The sequence below is a fragment of the Somniosus microcephalus genome, chromosome 1 (genome assembly GCF_052327205.1).
Source record: "Somniosus microcephalus isolate GS21.2 chromosome 1, FLI_Smic_1.0, whole genome shotgun sequence".
Classification (NCBI taxonomy): domain Eukaryota; kingdom Metazoa; phylum Chordata; class Chondrichthyes; order Squaliformes; family Somniosidae; genus Somniosus; species Somniosus microcephalus.
The window spans coordinates 404,160,396-404,185,216 of NC_140987.1; the positions used below are offsets into that span (position 1 = coordinate 404,160,396).

Here is a 24,821-nt window from a genome sequence, read left to right on the forward strand (position 1 = left end):
TCCCGATGGCGGTGAAGTCCAGAACCAGGGGTCACAGTCTAAGGATAAGGGGTAAGCCATTTAGGACTGAGATGAGGAGGAATTTCTTCACCCAGAGAGTGGTGAACCTGTGGAATTCTCTACCACAGAAGACAGCTGAGGCCAATTCATTAAATATATTCAAGAAGGAGTCAGATATATTTCTTAAGGCTAAGGGGATCAAGGGATATGGGGAGAAAGCAGGAACAGGGTACTGAATTTGGATGATCAGCAATGATCGCATTGAATGGTGGAGCAGGCTCGAGGGGCCAAATGGCCTACTCCTGCTCCTATCTTCTCTGTTTCTATGTTTCTATGCGACACTCAATCAAATGCTGCCTTGATGTCAACGGCAGTGTGTAGGGGATGGAGGTCACCCTCGAAGGCCCAACAGTAGAATCTTTATGTAAATGGGGGGAATGTTTGTGGGAAAGTTCGATGTTGATATTATTATATTTGTTTACTTTTTTGCCTTTTATATTGTGAGAACGAGTTTTGTTAGTTCATGAATTGTTGGGTTTGTTTCTAATTGTTTGTCCTGAATAAATGGCAGTTTATAATATAAATAAAACATTTTATTGTTACTTTACATCTTTGCTGATTTGTCTCATTGCAGCTTTGCCTGGCAATTGGGGCTGCGGGATGCTTTATATGATGTGCTTCTTCATCCCAAAAGCCATCTTCTCTGTAAATGGTTAGAAGCGGTGTCTTAAGAGCCGTTCACAGATGGCCCTTGCAGTGACAACATTGTGCGCCTCCCTCCCTCATTGGTGCTGCTGATCCTCCTCTTCATTCTCCTCCTCCTCCATTCCCTCTTCCTCCTCCTGAGGTGGTGCTCCAATCCCTGGTGGCAATGGCTGGGTCCACATGATTGTGAGGTTGTGAAGCATGCAGCACACAACAATGAAAAATGAGACCCACTCGGGTGAGTACTACAGGGCTCCTCCTGAGTGGTCCAGACACCGGAACTTTTGTTTCAAGATGCCTATGGTCTGCTCAATGAGATTCCTGGTGGCACCATGGCTCTCATTATATTGCAGCTCGGCAGGGGTGTTGGGGTTATGCAGCGGTGTCATCATCCAGGTGCAGAGTGGATAACCCTTGTCCCCGAGGAGCCATCCACTAGGTTGATGCAGTGCCTGGAAGAGGTCTGCGATACCAGTCTGGCGCAGGATAAAAGCATCGTGGCTGCTGCCAAGATAGCGGGCATTGACGGCGAGGATGCTCTGTCTGTGGTCACAGAACAACTGGACAATCAGAGAGTGGAAGCCCTTGCAGTTTCGGAACACCTCTGCATTCTCATAAAATGCCTGCAATGCCATGTGGGTGCAGTCAATGGCTCCCTTAACCATGGGGAAGCACGCAATCCTAGCAAAGCCACTTGCGCATTCGTGCTGTTTGTCCCGGGTCATGAGGAAATTAGATGTACTGGCGTCTCCTTTTATACAGAGCATTTGTCACCTCCCGAATGCAACAATGAACAGCAAACTGGGAGATATTCTCTGTGTCCCCAGTTGAAGCCTGGAAGGAGCCACTGGCATAGAAATTCAGAGCCACCATCACCTTCACTGCCACTGACAGAGACGTCCTGGTCCTGAGCTGAGGCTGCAGATCTGGTTACAGGATGTGGCAGAGCTCAGTGACCACCTCCTTGCAGCCTTCTGAAGCACTGCTCCTCAGACAAATGAATGTAGGATGATTGCTCCCAAAATACCCTGGGAGGGCAAGGTCTCCTGTGCAGAGGCCTGTTGGCCCTCCTCCCTCTGGCCACGTTTGCCACTCCCTCTCTCTCTGCGCCTCTGCTGCCTCCGAAGGTGAAGCTGGAGGACAGCGGCCCAAGTTAGTGCAGCCCCCATAAAAGCTTCTAAATGTGCTAAATATGAAGGTCAAATAAATAGGAACCTCAAAAGTGGTGCTGAGGACCCAAAACTCCTTAGGACAGCGTTAAATCTCTACAGACGTCTCAACCTGCATATACCAAAAATATTGCCGACAAGGAAAGGCAGGAAGCGCACGCCTTTAAATGGCGCTCCCCCAGCCCCTTCCCGACTTGAAAACTTTCCCCTCTACTTCTCATTCCTAGCGGCAGGCGCTAAGGCAGGGGCGCGACTCAATTACCGGTCTGGGGTGCTACCGGAGCATTAAAAAAAACTCATCTCCTCCTTGGTTCTTTTGCCAATTATCTTAAATCTGTGTCCTCTGGTTACCGACCTACCTGGCAGTGGAAACAGTTTATCCTAATTTACTCTATCAAAACCCTTCAGGATTTTGAACATCTCTATAAAATCTCCCCTTCTCCTCGTCTGCTCTAAGGAGAACAATCCCAACTTCTCTAGTCTCGCCACGTAACTGAAGTCCCTCATCCTTGGTATCCCCTGGCCATCAGTGACGGCCAATTTCCCGACCCACAAACAGCCAATAAGCAGCGAGGGTAGCGCCAGCTGCATGTCTGTCTCAGTATAATTAGCTGCCAGCAACAATTTGACCGCTCTGCCCTCGCGTGCCCGTTTTCGGGTGCGATCGAATTTCTAGGCTTTGATCTCCCGGTAGCTCTTTTACAGAGTGGCCCCATTGATTTACTGTCCATTTTAACATTCTCATGGGAGCGGCTGGTTCACAGGATAGTGGCAGTGAAAGAGTTAGTGCAGGCATGTTCTCTCAGTACTGACACAAGAAGTCTGGCACTGGCTCAACAAGTGAGTCTCATCCTCAAACTTTAATCCATTCATAGCACAAGAGGAAGGAGGGCGGATCTCAGGGACTGATTTAAAAATTTCAGTGCTTCCCATCTACTCAGTAAACAGGCAAGCACTGAACATTGAGGTTCTGTTTATAATCGGAGGCTCTGCTCTGTTCTGCACTGGTCAGGAATTTTTGTGTCATTTTAAGATCCTGAGTGAGTTTCTCCTGGTGGTGCTGATGATTTGGAATAACTCTTATTTATCTTGGTATGTATCTCTCTTGTTTGTATCTTGTAGTATTATTATTATTATTATTATTATTACTTGTAACAACAACTCACATCTGGTACTGCTTCTGTGAGTCTTGGTGTCAGCTGCTGTGCATGTGCAAGCCAGATAAATAACAATGATTCACCCCCCACTGGTAGCGCTGTGCTCATGTGCATTTGTCAACTCCTGCAGATGTACTTTGCATTCTGTATGAAAGGGAATGCTTTACCCCATATCTGATACTGAAAGATCTGGACATGTAGAGCACACAAAGGGTTAAGGAAAATTATTCAGTCCTCTTTGGTATTCAAGTGCTCGTTCATATTGTAAATGCTGTCAACTGGCGAGATCTGTTATTAGGCTTACAGTGGGTAGATTTTGTACTTGCCACTCGAGTGTAAAACTGGCGTCACAGTTTGGCTGCCCGTTATAGAAACCTCTTGCTTTTAATTTCCACAGTTTGCTTGCTTGTGGTCGAGTCACGTTGTTCTGTGCTATTTAGGAGATTGTTCAAGAGCGGAATGTAGAAAGCATGAACATAAAATTTAAGCATGAGCTTGACGATTTTAACCAGCTAAACCCAGCAAACAGATCAGAATGGCCAGCCTCAGCAGTATGGGAAGGAATCCATGCGAACTCGGCTATGGGCTGGAATTCTGAGGGCCACAGTATGCAGAGCACCACAGGGATCACCGTGGAAAAAAACATATATTTAAATAATAAAGATACAAAGGCTCGTTCCATGCTCCCAGCACACAGCAGCACTCACAAGCAACACATTGCAGGAAGTTGTAGGCATAGGAGTTAAAGTAGGTGTGTGATGCGTCTTGATTTTAATACAGTGAGGATGTAGGGAGGCATTTATAATGGTATATTTAGAGCTTAAAAGGAACTTCAGATGAGCAATGACCACAGTATAGGAATAATAAGATGGACAAGAAAGTTTGTGACACAGATAGAAGGTACAGAAAGCATACAAATTTGCAGATTACAATGTTATTTTAACTGAACAAAATGAAATTTCTGCCCATCACCCAACCCATTTGGGAAAATCTTTGATCAGTTGTATCTGTGTGTAACTGAGCTTGTTGGAGTCGGAGTGGTTGGGCCCTTATCAAATTTCTGATACTTTGAGGTTGACTTTAACAGGCTTTTGGTTACTCATCCTTAATAAGCAGTAAAAGCTTAGGATGGGCAGTGCTGTAGCTGCACTGTACTGGGTGCAGCAGGAGAAGGAGGAAGAGCAGCAGCAACAACAGCAGCAGAGCCCTCAACATGCAAGAGGAGCTGCAGTTGGGCCTCTCAGAAGGCAGCAGGTGAGGGAGCCTGTTCACAGAAGGCCATAACCACCCAACAGGGTCTACAGACCAACGGTCACCTTTCTTGAGATGTCTGAGAAACAGTGACTTAAGAGGCTGTGCTCGTCTAGTCAGGTTGTTGCTGACCTCTGCAGCAAGACCTGCTGCCTGTTGGACCAGGGGACAATGTCATGCCAGTGGCTGTAAAGGTTACCACAGCCCTGAACTTCTGTGCTTCAGGATCGTTCCAGGCTGCTACTGGGGACATCTCAAGGATTTTGCAGTTGGCTGTCCACAAGTACATCAAGCAAGTAACCAGTGCACTATTTACCAGGGCAAACCAGTACTTATTGTTTCCCATGTCAAAATAGTAGAGCCTTGGGGTTTGCATCAATGTCTGGCTTCTATCATGTGCATGGCCTGATTGACTACCCTCATGGCACCTCGGGATCAGCCAGGAAGTTTGTGATACAGATAGATGCCACGGAAAGCAAACGGATTTGTGGATTACAATAACAGGGTACAATAAATAATTATATAATCAATATAGCATCAGCAATATCTAATCCTGCCATTGTCCTTTTTTCATAGCAGCTACTACAGGTAGAACGTCCCGAATCTGGCAACCTCGGGACCGAGGCCGAGCCGGTTTTGGGGTTTTTCCGGACTTCGGAACGTGTTTCTGATGTCCAAAGTCCGGAAACGCCTGAGCCCAGGTTGCGATATTTCCGGACTTCGGACATCAGAAACACGTGCCGAGTCCGTAAATGCCTGGGCCCAGGTTGCACTTTTGGTAAGCCTCCCTCAGGGTGTCCGGATTCCGGAACATTTTACGGATTCCGGACCCCTGCCACCAATCATCCCGGAGTCTGGATTCCGGAACATTCCGGATTCCGGGACTCCGAATTTGGGACGCTCAACCTGTATTTCCATTATGTAAATTTACTGTTGCTCAGTGCCAAGTTAAATGTACACTTTGAGACAATAATCTGGTAAAAAATTGATTGGCACTTGGAAAAGTTTGGGCAAATAAATGAAAGTCAGCACAGATTTGTTAAAGGCAAATCATGTTTGACTAACCTGATTGAGTTCTTTGAACATAAGAACAGAAGAATTAGGAGCAGGAGTAGGCCACTTGGCCCTTTGAGCCTGCTCCGCCATTCAATAAGATCATGGCTGATCTTCAACCTCAACTCCACTTTCCTGCCCGATCCCCTATCCTTGATTCCCCTAGAGTCCAAAAATCTATCGATCTCAGCCTTGAATATACTCAACGATTGAGCATCCACAGCCTTTTCAGGTAGAGAATTCCAAAGATCCACAACCCTCTGAGTGAAGAAATTTGATGAAATAACGGAACGAGTTGATGAGGGTAGTGTGGTTGATGTTCTGTATATGGACTTTCAAAAGACGTTTGATAAAATACAACATAATAGACATGTTGGCAAAATTAAAGCTCATGGGATTAAAGGGGCAGTGGCAGTGTGGGTACGAAATTGGGTAAGGGACAGAAAGCAGAGAATAGTGGTGAACGGTTGTTTTTCAGACTGGAAGGAAGTATACAGTGGTGTTACCCATGGGGTCGGTATTAGGACCACTGCTCTTTTTGATATATATTAATGACCTGAACTTGAGTACACAGGGCATAATTTCAAATTTTGCAGATGACATGAAACTTGGAAATATCATAAACAATGAGGAGAATAGTAATAGACTTTAGGAGGACATAGACAGACTGGTGAAATGGGCAGACACATGGCAGATGAAATTTAATGCAGAGAAGTGTGAAATGATACATTTTGGTAGGAAGAATGAGGAGAAGCAATATAAACTAAATAGTACAATTTTAAAGAGTGTGCAGGAACAGAGAGACCTGGGGGTGTATGTACACAAATCTTTGAGGGTGGCAGGACAAGTTGAGAAGGCTGTTAAAAAAGCACTTAACATCCTTGGCATTATTAATAGGGGCATAGAGTACAAAAGCAAAACCTTTATAAAATATTGGTTAGGCCTCAGCTGGAGTACTGTGTTCAATTCTGGGCATCACACTTTAGGAAGGATTTCAAGGCCTCAGAGAGGGTGCAGAAGTGATGTACCAGGAATGAGGGACTTCAGTTGTGTAGAGAGATTGGAGAAGCTGGGGTTGTTCTCCTTTAGAGCAGGGAAGGTAAAAAGGAGATTTGATAGGGGTGTTCAAAATCATGACCGGTTTTGATAAGAGTAAATAAGGAGAAACTGTTTCCAGTGGCAGAAGGGTCGGTAACCAGACGACACAGATTTAAGGTGATGGGCAAAAGAACCAGAGGTGGCATGAGGAAAAAATGTTTCATGCAGCGAGTTGTTGTGATCTGGAATCCACTGCCTGAAAGAGTGGTGGAAGCAAATTCAATAGTAACTTTCAAAAGTGAATTGAATAAATATTTGAAGGGGAAAATTTACAGGGCTATGGGGAAAGAGCAGGGGAGTGGGACTAATTGGGTAGCTCTTTCAAAGAGCCAAAACAGGCACAATGGGCCAAATGGCCTCCTTCTGTGCTGTATCATTCCATGATTCTAGGTGACAAAAGCAAAATTGGTGATTCCTTTTTCTTCCTTCATTCTGCCACCCTTCTCTACTGCTGGCATTAATCCTCATTGGAGTCCAATTCCAAAGGAACCACCAGTCTTCATTCTTTGTGAACCTAGTCGGTGTGTATCAGGCTATTCAGCTGTGGCTGAGCGCGCACACACACACACACCTTCTAGCAGGAGTTACTGGAATAAGGATTGGAAAACTCTGTGATGATCTTTTCCTCCCTAACCCAGGAGCACTGAGTTCAGCTGTAGAGCCTCAACTGCTGACGAGGCCGATAGCAGAAAATTCAGTATTTTATTATTCCAGACCAATTGGCAGGCATGATAAAAGGAGAAAACTGCAAATGCTGGAAATCAGAAATAAAAACAGAAAATAGTACAAATAAAGGTCCATCAGCATCTGAAAAGAGAAAGACTGATTAATAATTTGGGGGTAGATTTGAAAGTCTACAAATGATCAGCCAGTAAGGTATGAATATGCAGCCTGCGAGTTGCGAGGCTGAGGGCAGAGGTAGATCTTAGGTTTGGGATATAAGTGAACTACAAAAGAGACAAAAGCAGATCTGTGATTGACAACAGGAGCTTAGTAATCTGCCTCATCTTGTTCCTGCACAATTTTTGTTTATCCCATAGGGCATAAATAACAGAGGCATTGAGAAATAATTATTTAAATTTGTATTAAGTGCATGTCAGGATTTTCCATACCACAAAAATGTGTTCTCTCTTTCTACTTATGTCCATAATTTTCTCGCTTTCAGTAGATGGATAGAAAATGTCTGTAAAGATTTCTTTAGAATTGAAGGTCCAGATGAATGCAACATGGGAGGTTAATATTTTACAAGTTTACAGAAAAATAAAAGGTGTACTACAACCTTAGAAATAGATAAAACAAACAGAGAGGAAGCTTCAGTGGAATGAAAGATCATCTCAGTTAAGTAATAAACAGATTTATTAAGACTTTAGGAAACAAAGGATTTGTGAATAGCTAATGAACTGGGAGAAAATTAGAAAGATTGGGGAAAAATAAGAAAACATGAAAAATCTGGTAATCAGGTATGAAGTTAAGAGGTTTAAAAATGTCTGAAGTCATTGTTTAAACCAGAGATTTGCAGGGTGTCAAAACGAAAGGTGATGGGGGGTGAAATTTGTTGTGGGCGTTATCGCAAATTGGGCAATAGTGAATCAGCAGCCTGTTTTGCACCCCACCCAATTTTGCAACGCTGGTTGAAAAGCTCCTTTGTATGTCTAGAGAATGTGCAGCGGAGCATGACCAGATTGATACCTAGCCTTACGGCTCTTAGTTACCAAGATAGTCTCCAACTAGTGGTGTAGAGGCAATTTTAGAAGCAAATATACTGTACATCATTTACAGGGTATATTTTTCCCTACAAAATGTTAATTTTTTTGACCCTTTATTTGGTACATTTTCCAAAATTTTTGGAGTTGACTTTTTATGTGTTAGTAAATATTTTCTGATGTGTATATTACTCTATATCAGAAAATATTCACCACGAAGTAGGATCAAAAACTATAACAGTTTGGATTGGAAGGTAGCAAATGTAACCCCACTATTTAAGAAAGGAGGGAGAGAGAAAATGGGGAAATACAGACCAGTTAGTCTGACATCAGTAGTAGGGAAAATGCTAGCAACTATTATTAAGGACGTAGTAACATGGCACTTAGAAAATAATAATAGGATTGGGCAGAGTCAACACGGATTTATGAAAGGGAAATCGTGTTTGACAAATCTGTTACAGTTTTTTGAGGTTGTAACTAGCAGAATAGATGAGGGGGAACCAGTGGATGTGGTGTATTTGGATTTTAAGCAGGCATTTGATAAGGTGCCACACAAGAAGTTATTAAACAAAATTAGGGCTCATGAGATTGGGAGTAATATACTAGCATGGATTGAGGATTGGTTAACGGACAGAAAACAGAGAGTAGGAATAAATGGGTCATTTTCGGGTCGGCAGGCTGTAACTAGTGGGGTACCGCAAGGATCAATGCATGGGCCTCAGCTATTCACAATCTATATCAATGATTTGGATGAGGGGACCAAACGTAATATATCCAAGTTTGCTGATGCTACAAAGCTGGGTGGGAATGTAAGTTGTGAGGAGGATGCAAGGAGGCTTCAAGGGGATATAGACAGGCTATGTGAGTGGGCAAGAACATGGCAAATGGAATATAATGTGGAGAAATGTGAAGTTATCCACTTTGGTAGGAAAAATAGAAAAGCAGAGTATTTTTTTTAGAGATGTTGGTGTTCAGAGGGACCTGGGTGTCCTTGTACACAAATCACTGAAAGTTAACATGCAGGTACAGCAATCAATTAGGAAAGCAAATGGTATGTTGGCCTTAATTACAAGAGGATTTGAGTATAAGAGTAAAGACGTCTTACTGCAATTATAGAGGGCCCTGGTGAGACCACACCTGCAGTATTGTGTACAGTTTTGGTCTCCTTACCTAAGGAAGGATATCCTTGCCACAGAGGGAGTGCAACAAAGATTCACCAGACTGGTTCCTGGGATCAGGGGATTGTCTTATGAGAACAGATTGAGTAGACTAGGCCTAGATTCTCTAGAGTTTAGAAGAATGAGAGGTGATCTCATTGAAACATACAAAATTCTTACAGGGCTTGACAGGGTAGATGCAGGGAGGATGTTTCCCCTGGCTGGCTAGAACCAAGGGTCACAGTTTCAGAATAAGGGGTCGGCCATTTAGGACTGAGATGAGGAGAAATTTCTTCACTCAGAGGGTGGTGAATCTTTGGAATTCTCTACCCCAGAGGGCTGTGGAGGCTCAGTTGTTGAGTATATTCAAGACAGGGATCGATAGATTTTTGAATATTAAGGGATATGGGGATAGTTGAGGAAAGTGGAGATGAGGTAGAAGATCAGCCTTGATCTTATTGAATGGTGGAGCAGGCTCGAAGGGCCAAATAGCTGACTCCTGCTCCTATTTCTTATGTTCTTATTAACAAAATAATAGACTTTTTTCCTGACTCTTACTATACCCGTAAACTTTTTCCGCCTAGATGTTACTGTTCGTGATATTTGTCTGATATTCCTCTGTCTGCTGATTTGTCCCATTTATTTTAAACTGGTTAATGCCTTTGTTAAAATAGCAGAAGGAATGCTATGTTGATGAATTAAGTGCTCATCTGCTAATATCGCCATCAGTAATTTCTAGGCTTCAGTCTTAAAATGAATCACTTATAATGTAATACCATAAAATCCCCCTCATTGTAGTGAATGCGATAAAGCCTTGTGATCTCCATCTGAAGATGACAGCCCACATTGCTTTACAAACACATAAACATACGAAAAAGATGAACAGAAAAAGACCAGCCGGTCCTTCAGGTCTGCCCCATTCAGTTGTGTTTCCCACCTACCAGCAGGGATGTAATCTCCTGCAAGAGGCAAAAAAACAGATGAAAAAAAAAAAATGCTGGGCCATTTGACGGGAAAAACAATTCAGGGAAATTCCTCTCCGACCCCAAGGCAATCAAAAATGAGTTCTAGGAGATAACAGTGACCACGAGGTACATCACCCAACATTCCCACCTACCTTTTGTACACAGCGATATCAACCTCCTCCAGGAACATATCCAGCTCCATTTGAATATTTGCAGCAAATCCGTACGCTGCATAAGTTGGCAACTTCTTCCAAAGGTCAATGACCATCTGTGAAATAAAAGCCTCCTGATATCTAACCAAGCATAACTTAGGTGCAACAGAAGACGCTGGAAAAACTCAGCAGGCCAGGCAACATCCGTGGAGAGAGAAACAGAGTCAAAGGGCTAGATTTTCGGGGAGCCGTCAGGCAGGGTTTCAGGCGTGTGGGGGGGGAAAATCCCGACTTTGGGGGTCCCGACACCATCCTGCCCAAAACCCCGCCCCACGTAAGTTTCAGGGGTGGCGGGTACCCACCCCGCACTGGGACCCGCCGAAACCAGGCGGGAAGGGATTAGTACCAATTAACTGCCTGTTAACAGGTAGTTAACAGGCAGTTTTTAGCCTAATCCCCATTTTGAGGGGTTTCGTGTAGGTTTCCCGATGGCTCCAAACCACGCCAGGTTAGAGCAGGCGGGCCGTCGGGTTGAATGAGTTGGAGTGGTCGCGATGTCGGCGCTCAGGTGAGTGATGGGTGCATGAGTGTAAAGGTAAGTGTGTTTGGTGTGTCTAAAGTGTGTAAAGAACTTTTACTTACGTTTACTTACCTTAACAGCCTTTCTTCCTGTAGCCGTCGGGAGCACAGCACTCAGCCGGAACTGAATGCTGAATGGCTGCGATCTGTCAAAAGTGACAGCCTTTTAGTGCTGCTGAGATTTCTAAATGAGTCTGCGCAGAATGACTCAGCTTAGAAATCAGACTGTCAGTGTTTGACAGCTTCAAACAGCTGTGAAACACTGATATTTCATCTGTCAGAAATCTTGACAGATTAAATTTCAGTCTGTGACGTCACCTGTTGCCGGGTGACCCTTAATTGGCCTGCTGAGCCCGCTGGGCGGGCTCAACAAGGTCAATCAAGGGAAAATCGCGCGGATTGGCCGGACGTCGAAGTAGGCGGGTCAGAAACCCGAAAGGGGAAGTCCCGCCTTCTTCCCGACAGGTTCGACAAAATCGACCCCAATGTTTCAGGTCAAAGACCCTTCGTCAGGACGAAGGGTCTTCGACCTGAAACATTGGCCCCGATTTTCTGCCAGCCGTCGGGCGGCTTTTCAGGCAGGCGGGGGCTGAAAATCACCGAAATAGGGGGTCACGACCCCCCCCGCCTGATTCCCCGCCCCGTCCGACTTTCAGACCGCCGTTTCTCCACGAGCCGATTCAGTCCAGCCCGCCGCTGGCGGGACTGGCCGTCGGGACCCTAATGACCAACTATTGGTATGTTTAATGCCATTTTAGGGTGCCCCTGTGATTTTCTGGGGTTCCCCACGCTAAACTCGCCTGCGGGGAACCCCGCTGATGAAATCTGGCGTGAAGCTCTTAGCCAGGGCACAGTTATAAAGGAATACCCGATAATTGTGCCAAACAACCTGCCCAGCAACTTTCAGGATTTCCTCAACAAGTGCGTGTGTTTGGAGGACAAGGCACGCTGGAGCCCCCAGCAGCTGCTTGAACATTCCTTTGTGAAGCCCCCAGTGGTACGTACCTGTGATATCCGAGTGGTATGGTCAGAAACTGAGAGAAGCGAGATATAAGGAACAAAACCCAACTGTTTATTACATGGTGTAGCAGAGAGACATAGCTCTTACAGGCTGGAAGCAAAGCGCCATTTCTTACTGCACAAGCACCAAGATAGAGGATGAACCTCTGAGTCATACCCATAATGCAATGCCACATTACCTTAATAACTGGTGTACCAGGACATTGAGTACATGACCCATTACCTTAAATGAATGTGAAACCTTACTCTTTGGCTCCATCTGGTGGATAACTTAAACATTACATCCCAGATTACTATATCCCTCCCCTCTTAAGTTGAACATCAATTTCTTAACAACATTCTTAAAAAGTCCCATAAGGAAACTCATTTAACGATAGTCCATACTGAACGAATCTAGCAGGTCGTTATCAATCTCTCTGGCAGCTTGTGAGCCCTTGGTGAACATCATACAGTCAAGTCCCTGCTTGGTTGTGGTAGAGCCACCTGCTGCTCCTGAGCAGTACTCAGAGTATCTGACTCTGCTACGATGGTTTCCTCTTGACGAAGGGGTCCAGGTGGAACTGGCTCTGTTTGTGGTGGTGGTACCACCGATGCATTTGGATAACTGGGGGCCAACTTGTCCTCCGACATCTCCTCTGGAACCTCCAGTTCGATTTCCCTTTGTCTGGTCAGTATCTGATCTACATGTCTACGTACTACCTGACCAGTTCCCACCATGACTGTATATGATAACTGGACTGGTCATTGAGTCTATGATGCCAGGAATCCATTTTGGACCATAACTGAAATTCCTGGTAAGGACCGCATCTCCTTCTCCAAAACTGCGGCTCTTTGTCCTTCTGTCATGGTTCTCCTTTTGTTTGATTTGTCGGTTTTCCACCTTCCTTTTTAGATCTGGGTGAACCAGGTCAAGAGTGGAGCGCAGTCGACGTCCTAACAACAGCTCAACAGGAGAGAGTCCTGTGGTAGATTGAGTTGTTATTCTGTAGCTGAACAGAACTCGTGACACCTTGGTTGCCAAACTCCCTTCCGCACTTTTTTTCATCATCTCCTTAAATGTTTGTACGTCTCTCTCCGCAAGTCCATTTGAAGACGGATGATATGGAGCTGAGGTCACGTGCACTATGCCATTGTTTCTCATGAACTCTTTTGTTTCTGTACTCACAAAACACGTGGCATTGCCACTTACTACGATCTCCGGTAGCCCTTGATTACTAAGACTCCTACGCAGGCAGTCTATAGTAACAGTAGATGAAGCAGAATTTACAGGATACACATCCATCCATTTGGAATGTGCATCAATGATTATGAGGAACATCTTTCCCATGAATGGACCCACATAATCTACATGTAATCTTCTCCATGGTTTATCCGGCCACTCCCAGGGGTGGAGAGGAGCTGCTGCTGGTGCCTTCCTGTGTACTTGACAAGTGCTGCATGTCTTGACTAGATTTTCTATCTCCTCATCTAGCTTTGACCACCACAAGTAACTCCTTGCCAAGGCTTTCATATGCGAAACTCCAGGATGACACTGATATAGTTGCCGTAGGATAGACTGTCGTGCTGGCTGTGGAATAATCACTCATGCTCCCCACAACACGCAACCATCCTGCACACTCAGCTCTGTCTTCCTGACACTGTAAGGTGTGAAATCAGTCCCTTCCGGATGCTGTGGCCAACCCCTCATTACATATTCTCGGACTCTAGACAGTACTGGATCTTTACCGGTCCATGCCCTTACTTGTTCTGCGATCACAATTGCCGTGTCCGTGTCCTCCAACATCAAAACTCTGTCCTCTGGAGCTGCATGGATAGGTGTACCTGGCAGTGGAAGACGGCTCAAGGCATCTGCGTTCCCATGGTACTTGCCCGCCTTGTAAATGATGACATACTCATATGCCCTTAACGTCACTGCCAACATCTGGATCCGGGGTGACACCATCTGTGGTACTGCTTTCATTTCATTAAAAAGAGATAGAAGAGGTTTATGATCAGTGCATATGAGTCATAGAGTCATAGAGTTATACAGCACAGAAAGAGGCCCTTCGGCCCATCGTGTCTGCGCCGGCCATCAAGCCCTGTCCAATCTAATCCCATTTTCCAGCATTTGGTCCATAGCCTTGTATGCAATGGCATTTCAAGTGCTCATCCAAATGCTTCTTGAATGTTGTGAGGGTTCCTGCCTCTACCGCCCTTTCAGGCAGTGAGTTCCAGACTCCAACCACCCTCTGGGTGAAAAAGTTCCTCCTCAAATCCCCTCTAAACCTCCTGCCCCTTACCTTGAATCTATGCCCCCTTGTTATTGACCCCCCTACCAAGGGGAAAAGTTCCTCTTTATCTACCCTATCTATGCCCCTCATCATTTTGTACACCTCAATCAGGTCCCCCCTCAGCCTTCTTTGCTCCAAGGAAAACAACCCCAGCCTGTTTAGTCTTTCTTCATAGCTGAGGCGCTCCATCCCAGGTAACATCCTGGTGAATCTTCTCTGCACCCTCTCCAAAGCAATCACATCCTTCCTATAGTGAGGCGACCAGAACTGCACACAGTACTCCAGCTGTGGCCTTACCAGCATTTTGTACAGCTCCATCATAACCTCCCTGCTCTTATATTCTATGCCTCAGCTAATGAAGGCAAGTATCCCATATGCCTTTTTAACCACCTTATCTACCTGTTCCGCTGCCTTCAGGGATCTATGTACATGTACACCAAGGTCCCTCTGACCCTCTGTACTTCCTAGGGTCCTACCACTCATTGTGTATTCCCTTGCCTTATTTGTCCGTCCAAAATGCATCACCTCACACTTTTCAGGGTTAAATTCCATTTGCCACTTTTCCGCCCATCTGACCAACCCGTTTATATCGTCCTGTAGCCTGAGGCTTTCCTCCTCGCAATTTACCACCCCACCAATTTTCGTGTTGTCTGCGAACTTACTGATCATACCTTTTACATTCTCATCCAAATCATTTATGTAGATCACAAACAGCAAGGGACCCAGCACCGATCCCTGAGGTACCCCACTGGACACAGGCTTCCAGTCACAAAAGCAACCTTCGACCATCACCCTCTGCCTCCTGCCACTCAGCCAGTTTAGGATCCAACGTGCCAAGGCACCCTGGATCCCATGGGCTCTTACCTTCTTGACCAGTCTCCTATGCGGGACTTTGTCAAAAGCCTTACTGAAGTCCATGTATACCACATCCACAGCATTTCCCTCATCCACACACCTAGTCACCCCCTCGAAAAATTCAATCAGATTGGTCAGACATGATTTACCTTTGACAAAGCCATGCTGACTATCCCCGATTAATCCTTGCCTCTCCAAGTGGAGACTAATTTTGTCCCTCAGAATCTTTTCCAATAATTTCCCTACCACAGATGTTAGGCTCACTGGCCTGTAATTCCCTGGTTTATCCCTGCTACCCTTCTTGAATAATGGTACTACGTTAGCTGTTCTCCAGTCCTCTGGTACATCCCCTGTGGCCAGAGAGGTTCTGAAAATTTGTGTCAGAGCCCCTGCAATCTCCTCCTTTGCCTCACACAGCAGCCTGGGATACATCTTGTCCGGGCCTGGGGATTTATCCACTTTTTGGCCTGCTAAAACCGCTAGCACCTCCTCCCTCTCGATGCTAATATATTCAAGTATATCACAGTCCCCTTGCCCGATTTCTATGTCTACATCGTCTTTTTCCATAGTGAACACAGATGCAAAAAATTCATTTAAAACCCCGCCTACATCATCTGGCTCTACACACAGATTGCCACTTTGGTCCCTAATGGGCCCTACCCTTTCCCTGGTTATCCTCTTGCCCTTAATATACTTATAAAACATCTTAGGATTTTCCTTTATTTTGCTCGCCAGTGTTATTTCATGGCCCCTCCTCGCTCTCCTAATTTCTTTTTTAAGTATGCCCCTGCACTTTTTATACTCCTCTAGGGCTTCCTCCGTCTTTAGTCTTTTGTAACTGCCAAAAGCCCCCCCTTTTTTTCCTAATGCATTTTTGTATATCCCTTGTCATCCAAGGTTCCCTTTGCTTGTTGGTCCCACTCTTGACCTTTACGGGAACATGTTGGTGAATTTCCTGCCATATATGTACTTGTGAAACCTCTGTAACCCAAACATTACTGCTAACCCCTCTTTATCTAACTGGGAATAGTTTATTTCCGCCGGTGTCAGAGTTCGAGACATAAACCCTATCGGTCTTTCTGTTCCATCTTCCAAGCTGTGTGAAAGAACCGCCCCCACCCCATACGGTGAAGCATCACAAGAGAGAATTATGTCTTTCTCTGCATTGTAGTGAACCAGCACATCCGAGGACAGCATCAGTTTCTTGGACTGTTCAAATGAAACCCTCTATTCCTCTTCCCACTGCCACTGTGTCTTCTTGCGCAGAAGTTTGTGAAGAGGTGCTAACACTGTCGCCAAGTTTGGTAAAAATCTGTTATAATAGTTTAGCAGTCCCAGGTAAGCTTTTAACTCAGTCACATTGGTAGGAGCTGGGGCCTCCTGCAGTGCTTGTACCTTCTCCTTGATTGGATGGAGCCCAGTGGCGTCCACTCTGTGTCCCAGGAACACGGCCTCATCCCCCAGGAAAGTGCACTTACTCCTCTTGAGCCATAACCCAGCCTTATCCAATCTTTGTAGTACCCCCCTCAGAGTGCTCAGATGCTCCTGGTCGGTTCTTCCCGTCACCAGAATATCATCCAGATAGATTGAAACATGTGGGATCCCTTGCAGTACACCCTCAATAGTCCTCTGGAAAATAGCTGGACTAGATGAGACACCGAATGGTAAGCGGTTATAGGTAAACAAACCCTTGTGTGTATTTATGGTTACATACTTCTTGGATTCCTCATCTGGTGTAATCTGCAAGTATGCATGACTCATATCTAGCTTTGTGAATTTCTTCCCTCCAGCCAGGTTTGCAAAGAGATCCTCAGTTTTGGGAATAGGATACTGTTCTAGTTTAGACACCCTATTTACTGTCAATTTATAATCTCCACAGAGTCTTACCGAATTGTCTGGTTTTAAAACAGGTACAATGGGAGTTGCCCATTCTGAACATTTCACGGGTTCCAGAATGTTCTCTCTCAAAAGACGGTCAAGCTCAGCCTCTACCTTCGGTTTCATGGCATAAGGCACAGGTCGTTGTTTAAAAAACCTTGGCAGTGCCTCCTTGTCTACATAAATCTTAGCTGGGGGGCCAGTAAATGTGCCAAGTTCTTCCTTGAACACATTCTCATGTTCAATCAACACTTCTTGCAAAGACAATTGTTTGCCTCCCTCTATTTGATTTATTGCTCCCCAATCTAATTTAATTTCTTGTATCCAGCCCCGACCTAACAAGTTTGGTCCAGAACCCGATACTACAACTACAGGTAGCTGTTCCACGGTGTCCCTGTGTTGCACAGTTACAGTAGCTGTACCCAATGTCACCACTCGTTCACCGGTATATGTTTTAAGCTGCATAGAGCAAGACTTTAACTCTGGAACTTTTGCACGGTTCCACAATTTCGAGTACTCCTCCCTGTTCATTATGGTTACACCGCATCCTGTATCCACTTTAAAGTTGACCTTAGAGTCATTTACTATCAGTTGCAAAGTGATAGGATCCACTTTTGGAACGTTCTCTACCACACTATGCATTATGAACATGTCGTCTTCTTTCTCAGCTTCTCCGCTGATGTGATGTGCTCCCTGTTTTTTCACTTCTCTTACTAGGTTTTGCTTTCCTCCCCCTTTTGGTTTGTATGCCTCCACGGTTGCTTTTGCCCGGCATGCACGTTTTATATGTCCTTTTGTGGCACTTTTCCTCCAGAAACCTGCATTCCCTCGCCAGGTGATCACCATTGCATCGATAACATGCCTTTACATGCTCACTTTGTGGTTTCTGACGCATATTTAACTTGTGCACAATAACCTGACCTGCAACTTGCTTTGCAATAGTCCAGTCTGAACCTTGTATTTCTTTTACATCTCGGTTCGCTGTCTCTATGGCTTGAGCAAGTTCCAACGCTTTTTCATACGTAAGCCCAGTCTCGGACAATAATCTCCTCTGCATTCGATCATCCATTATCCCGCAAACTAGCCTATCTCTCAGCATGTCTTTCAGGTAGTTCCCGTAATTGCAATCGTGTGCCAATTTTCGCAACACCGCTACATAATCCAATACAGTCTCTCCCGGTTTTCTGTTCCGTGAATTAAATTTGAAACGCTGTACAATCTCACTCGGTCTGGGATTGAAATGGTTCTTCAGCAAGGCCACTAAGTTAGCAAATGTTATGTCTCCAGGCTTTTCAGGACTGCATAAGTTTCTCATTAAACTATACGTCTGACTTCCCACGGAAGTGAGCAAAATAGCTCTGCTTTTTCCGACATCATCTATATCATTTGCTTCAAAGAAATGCATCAGCAACTCGTAGTATTCATCCCAGGCCTGTGTCTGAACATCAAAAGCAGAGATCTTTCCTACCATAGCAGACATGATCCTCTATTCAGTGCGCTTTTTTGTTTCTTCTTCAAAATGTGATCTGTTGATCCTCGTCGCCAATATGTGATATCCGAGTGGTAAGGTCAGAAACTGAAAGAAGCGAGATATAAGGAACAAAACCCAACTGTTTATTACACGGTGTAGCAGAGAGACATAGTTCTTACAGGCTGGAAGCAAAGCACCATTTCTTACTGCACGAGCACCAAGATGAAGGATGAACCTCTGAGTCATACCCATAATGCAATGCCACATTACCTTAATAACTGGTGTACCAGGACATTGAGTACATGACCCATTACCTTAAATGAATGTGAAACCTTACTCTTTGGCTCCATCTGGTGGATAACTTAAACATTACATCCCAGATTACTATAGTGCCCCTTCCTCCTGAAACGAGAACAGTCCAGAGGATTCAGCAGGAGGAACAGATTGCGCAGAAACTGTTATCCCAAACAGCCGGCTCCTCACTGCTTCACTCTGCACAGACACCCAGAGGCAGCTGTCGCGCTATTACAATGAATTTGAGGAGCTACAGCTTCTGGGGAAAGGTGCCTTCGGAGCTGTTATCAAGGTAAAGAATAAATTAGATGGCTGCTACTATGCTGTTAAGCGCATCCTGGTGAACCCCACCAGTAAACAGTTCCGCAGAATAAAGGGTGAAGTGACGCTGCTGTCGCATCTAAACCATGAAAACATTGTGAGGTACTACAACGCCTGGATCGAGAAACACAAAATCCAGCCCACCTCGGATCCAGCCACAGAAAACTCACAACAGACTCCATCTCCACTCGAGTCGGACCACCAGAAAAAATTGAGGTTGTCAGATGACATTGAAAAGAATGCTGGCTTGCTTGCTCTCAGCTGCAGGTCATTCGGGAAAGCTGCGATTTAAAGGGACAGCATTTGTATGTTGAAGGACCTTGCTGTTGAAGGCTTGGGGCTACTTTTTTAAGGCTTAGGCACATCTGTGGAAGGTTGGAGCCTCACACACTTCTCCAATGTGATCTCCTGGGAAGCCCCTCTCGCCACCCTCACTCAGTGTTTCCTCAGCGGAGGCATCTACCAGAACCATGGGATGCCTTTTCTTCCTTCCCTTCTTGCCATTAGAGGATCTCCAGCAGCAGAGGCGGCAGCAGCAGAACCAGGAACAGCAGGATGAGCACCAGGAGCACCAGGCTGCTGCCCACTCACCTGAAGCTGCACAGACCAGAAGGGGCCAGCGCTTGGAAGTGGCTTGAGAGCACCTTGCTGCGCTTGAGGGGGCCATGGAGACCCATATCTGCACTGGCAGTCCTACTCAGAAGGACTTCCATGAAGGTCTGGTTTCTCTGTTCAATAGATGGCCAACGCTCCTCAAGAGATGTCATTCTCTTATGAGCACTCACCGTGTTTTCCGTTCCCTGGCGAGTTATCTCCTCCATGGAGGTTGCCAACCTTTCCATGGTGATGCGTTCCTGCGCCAATGACTCCACAAAGGCTCTGCTCATGGTCGCTATGGACTCCTCCATTCACTCCACACTCGCAGCAACCCTGGAGACAAAACCTGCCAGAGACTCCTGCATCTGTGCATGGAGATCCATCACCTCTTCTCTTGCGGATGGACCCAGAGGCAGAGGGTCGACATGCAGCGCAGCTGAGCTGAGCTGGCAGAGTCCTGCGCCCTCCGACGAGGACTCTCCACTGCTGTCCCTGTCTCCAGAATCTGCTGAGGCTCACTTGTGAGCTGTGAAACACCAGGTGACAACACTACTCTATGTCCCGAAGGTCCCCCGAAGTGTGAGTGTCTGCGCTGGTGCTGGGTGCGCTTACTTCTGCTGACGCTGCGCCCTCAGAGGTTGGAGCTTCCTCTGAGGAGTCTGGCTGCACAGCCTCTTCCTCCTTCACAGTGGGGACGGGGGCTCTGGATGGTCCTGTGGGGGAGTAGAGGAAGGAGTTAGAGATGTGATGCCAAGGTTACATGCACATTCGAGTTGACATCTGCTGACACCTGTATCCATGCAGCCTTGGTCTCAGTGGGAGGCCTCTTCCTGCCTGACCTAGGGAAGAGGACCTCCCTGTGGGCCCTAACCCCATTCAATAATGCCAGCAGTGAAGCTTCATCGAATTTGGAGGCAGCTCAGGGTCTGGCACTGGCCACAGCTGCTGAAGGCTCCTCTGCCATCCTGCATGGTTCATTTGGAAGCCAACAGAGGAAGCAATGCTTGCTGTGGACCTTGAAAGCACCACGAATGATGACATCATACTATGGGGCTTCCTGACTGGAAATGGACAATTAGCAAGGCTGCCCACATGCTGGAAATTAATTGGCCACTTGAGGGAAAATTGCGTGCAGCTGGCTGACCCATTTTTCTGTGTGTCAGAACCCCACATTCGGGGGAATCCGACCATTTCCCACACAATCCACAAAATCGGGCCCATTGACTCTGTTTCTCTCTCCACGGATGTTGCCTGGCCTGCTGAGTTTTTCCAGCGTTTTCTGTTGTTATTTTGGATTTCCAGCATCCGCAGTATTTTGCTATCATAACTTAGGTGCATGTCCCCTCGTTCTCCCTAACTTACCTAATTCAAATAATCAATCCGTATGGATGCAGTCTAGTCCATTCATCATTTGAAATACTTCAATCAAGTCACCCTGAAGTCTATGGCCTAGAAATTGGATATCGTTAAAAACCTGCCAGTGCCACCATGGGCCGGTGTTAACGGCCACTGAAAATGGTGGCACTGGCAGGGCCGGTAAATTGGTGCTGGTGGCTAATTAACATTAGCCCAAAGCTAAATTTACCATGTAATGCCGTTCTGGTGGTGTCCATCCCGGCAGGAGTGTCCAGTGTAGCATGGCCATACCGTCATTGGAGCAACAACAGCCTTCTCTGAAAGCGAGGCTGTCATTTCAGAAAGCAGTTCAGTCTCTTTAAGGGGAACTGCCTTCTGAAATGAAAAAAATAATAATCATGTAAAAATAGGCAGTTTTTAGCCCTTACAGCTCAACTGCCTTCTGAAAAGAAAATTAGCATTAAAAAGAATTCCCAAATGGGAGTCTTCAGCTCTTAAAGCTGAATTGCCTTCCGCACCTAAAAAAAATGGGAAAAGTGCCTCACCACCAACACAAATGGCTCAGCAAGCCAGGGAAGGGGTACCCAGGGTCTTGCATGCAGCACTCCAGCTTTGCGCAGAGGGTCAACACTGCAAGAGAACCTCTACCCACAGGGACCAGACCTCCAGAATGAACAATGTGGGACCAGATCGCCAAAGCTGTCACTGCCAGCTCTGTTGCTCCCACGACCTGGCTCCAGTGCCCAAAGAAGCTTCATGACCTCAGACCACTGGTCAATGTCAGTGAACGCATCTTCAAAAGCTGTCTCCTAAAAACTGCACCACTAGCCTCACACACTGCTCAATGCATGACCCCCACCGCCCCCCCCCATCGCCCAATCACTCACCTACCAACAATCTGTACCAAACACGAGGCACACCTCACATTCCTAGCTTCACCTCACCCCCTTGGAGGAGACGGTACTGGCCATTCTTGGCAACGGCACGGCTGAGCTCTTGGCCAGCAGTGGGGCAGAAAGGATACAAGCTGCCGGTGCCCTCATACGTTATTCTCCTTCTTGCATGCACTTCTTGCTTTCCCGCCCTCCCCTCACTACAACTCCACCCTTGTGCCTTCTTCATTTCATACACCCAAGGAATGCAGCCTGCCCAGCCAGTGGTTGACCAAGAAGAGGGAGAGGAGAGTGAAGATGAAGAATAAACACTATCTCTCAATCTCACACTCCCAGCCATCAGCTTCTCAAGGTCAACCAGCAAGGCCATGTGCAGTGTCCCCCACTGAAAGTCAGCAGCCTTCCACCAGCCATGCTGCAGCCACTGGGGTAGCACAGTGTGACATCAGTAGGATAGGCAAAGGCACACACAAGACAGTCACTAAGGGAATGCATAGTGTGATTAGTTGATTTCTTGGTTATATTGGATGGATAGATGTTTAAAGTTGGATTGGAAAGTTTGCTTTGTGGCGGCTTTTATTTCAGCATTGTGGCCAAAAGGACGCGTGATGGTAAGTAACGGAGGGAAGGTAAGGTGTGGGACAAATGTTGAAGGAGGAATTGGGGTTGTGGTCACTGATACCCCAGGCAGATGATTCGATCCCAGATATACTGGCCAGAAGGGAGCTGTCTGGGTTGCATCCTTTCTTCTGCTTCCTCCTCTTCAAGTTCCTCCTTTTCAGCTTCCTCCTCTTCTGTGTCTTCCTCTTCCCTCTTTCTTGTTTCTCTTTCCACGGGTGCTGCCTGACCTGCTGAGTATTTCCAGCATTTTCTGTCTTCTCAGAGGCCTTCCTTTACCATCTGAGGCTTTGCAAGCATCCAGCAGCACTCCCTCACACTTAAAAAAAACTTTTAACATGTATTGCACCAAGCCACTACTTCAATAAAAATTTTAAAAGTCCAGTCCAAAAGTTTAAATGCGAACTTACGTGAAAGATGTGTGTGTCCATTTAAGATATGCTGACAGCATCTCTGTCAGTCTGCTGAACGCTCGCTTTTCAGAGCAAGCTTAGGACCCAGCGCTGAACTCAGCGCTAAGGTCAAAGTTCGCAGAGCATGACGTCACTTTCTGCCCATTTTCATCTCCAGGGCCAGCACTGCTATTGGCAGCGCTAAGGCCTTCCCCAAAATGGCGGCCGCCAAGTTCCGCACCAGAGAAGGGTGTTAGAGTGGCGGCTGCCATTTTTTGCCAGGATAGTGGCGCAAACTGGTGGCGCGTAGGGAGGGAATTTCTAGGCCTATGCTTTCCTAGAGTAAAAATACCTGGCTCTCTGAACCTATCATGATAACTTAGCTTGCACTTTTGGAGACAGGGTCATAGCCTTCAAAGCTAAAAAGTGGGTAGATTCAGTGTATTCTAGTACATCCTCCACTACAGTCTTGGCTCCAAGAATTAGGACTATTTAATTTGAAGAAATGCAGCCTTAGAGGGGATATGATTGAGGTTTTTAAAATGATGAATAGATTGGATCTGTTCAGGTTGAATCATTTATGTGTGATGAATAGGGATGACTAAAGGGGATGCACATAAAATAGTTGGGCAAATAATTAGGTTAGATGACAGGAAGTAGAGATTACTGAAACATGCAGTAGATATGGATTCATTATAGTCATTTAAAAGTGAAACTAACAAGTTCCTGAGAAACCATTTGCCCCGATATTGCTCTCCTGCTGTGCCTGAGTGCATTTTTCTTGGCTGACATATATGTGATGGAGGGATCAACAAGTGTAATAGCTTTCTGTGTGGGGTATGTCTGTGTCAGTCTCTTGTTGATGCTCTTAATTTTACCCTCTGGGTGCTAATCTTGAAACTCACCAAGTGGCAGATTTTGGTGTATGTTTCTTGTCTTTAAATCTGGCACACCTCTACACAGCACTGCTGCTGTCTGATGGCCAGTCTTCTATGACAAAGCTTCACAAGAGTAAGCTGCTTTTACAACAGCAGGTAAAGTATTGAGGTTCATTGTTGAGGTGGGAGCTTTTGATGAGGGACATCTCCCATACCTATTAAAACAGTGTGCTTGTGTGTGTTTGGTTACATATGTATGTTTGTATGTATATACATAGATGCATGCAAGTGTGTGCATTTGTTTGTCTGTGTGTGTGTGAGAGTGAAAGTATGTGAGTGTGTGGATGCAGAGGGAGGGGTTCATGCACTGAGCAGTGTGTGAGGCTAGTGGTGCAGTTGGTAGGAGACAGCTTTTGAAAATGCATTCACTGATTTTGACCATTCGTCTGAGGTCATGAAACTTCTTTGGGCACTGGAGCCAGGTCCTGGGGGCGACATTGCTGGCGGTGATTTGGTCCCACATCATTTTTCTGGAGGGCCTCCTGGCCCCCTGTGGGTAAACGACCTCCCTTCCAGTGTTCACCTCCTTCACAAAGCTCGAGTGCTGCGTGCGAGACCCTGGGTGCCCTTTCCCTGGCCTGTTGCGCGGCTTGGGTTAGTGCTGAAGCAATTTTACCATTTTGCATCAGCTGAAGGAAGCTCACCTTTAAGAGGTGCAGACTGCCTAGCTACACAAGGCATCTCACCTTTGAGAGATGCAGACTGCCTTCAAGAGAAGCAGGCTAGCTCCTGCTGAGTGCACAGCCTGTCAGCAGCATGTTCAGTGCTAGGCTGTGCACTGCAATCATTATAATTAGCAGGCAGCACGAAGTTGACATGCTACCTGAGATTTTTGCACAGGTGTGGGAATATCTCGCATTGCGGCGCCTGCACCCGGTTTTTAGCGGTATCGAATTTCTAGGCCAGCATCTCTGACAGTGCAGTACTTC

At 46.0% G+C, this 24,821-nt stretch overlaps 1 protein-coding gene across 3 annotated transcripts in view; it reads left to right on the forward strand.

Moving 5' to 3' along the window:
* Positions 1-2,786: 2,786 nt before the first annotated feature.
* Positions 2,787-24,821, forward strand: part of LOC147125153 (glycerophosphodiester phosphodiesterase 2-like) — a 181,621-nt gene continuing 159,586 nt past the window's right edge. For 2 of the 3 annotated variants that reach the window (XM_085998271.1, XM_085998274.1), the window contains exon 1: positions 2,787-2,966. The gene's annotated coding sequence lies outside the window, so the exon portion shown is untranslated. The remainder of the gene's footprint in view (positions 2,967-24,821) is intronic. The other variant, XM_085998272.1, reaches the window with a different exon arrangement.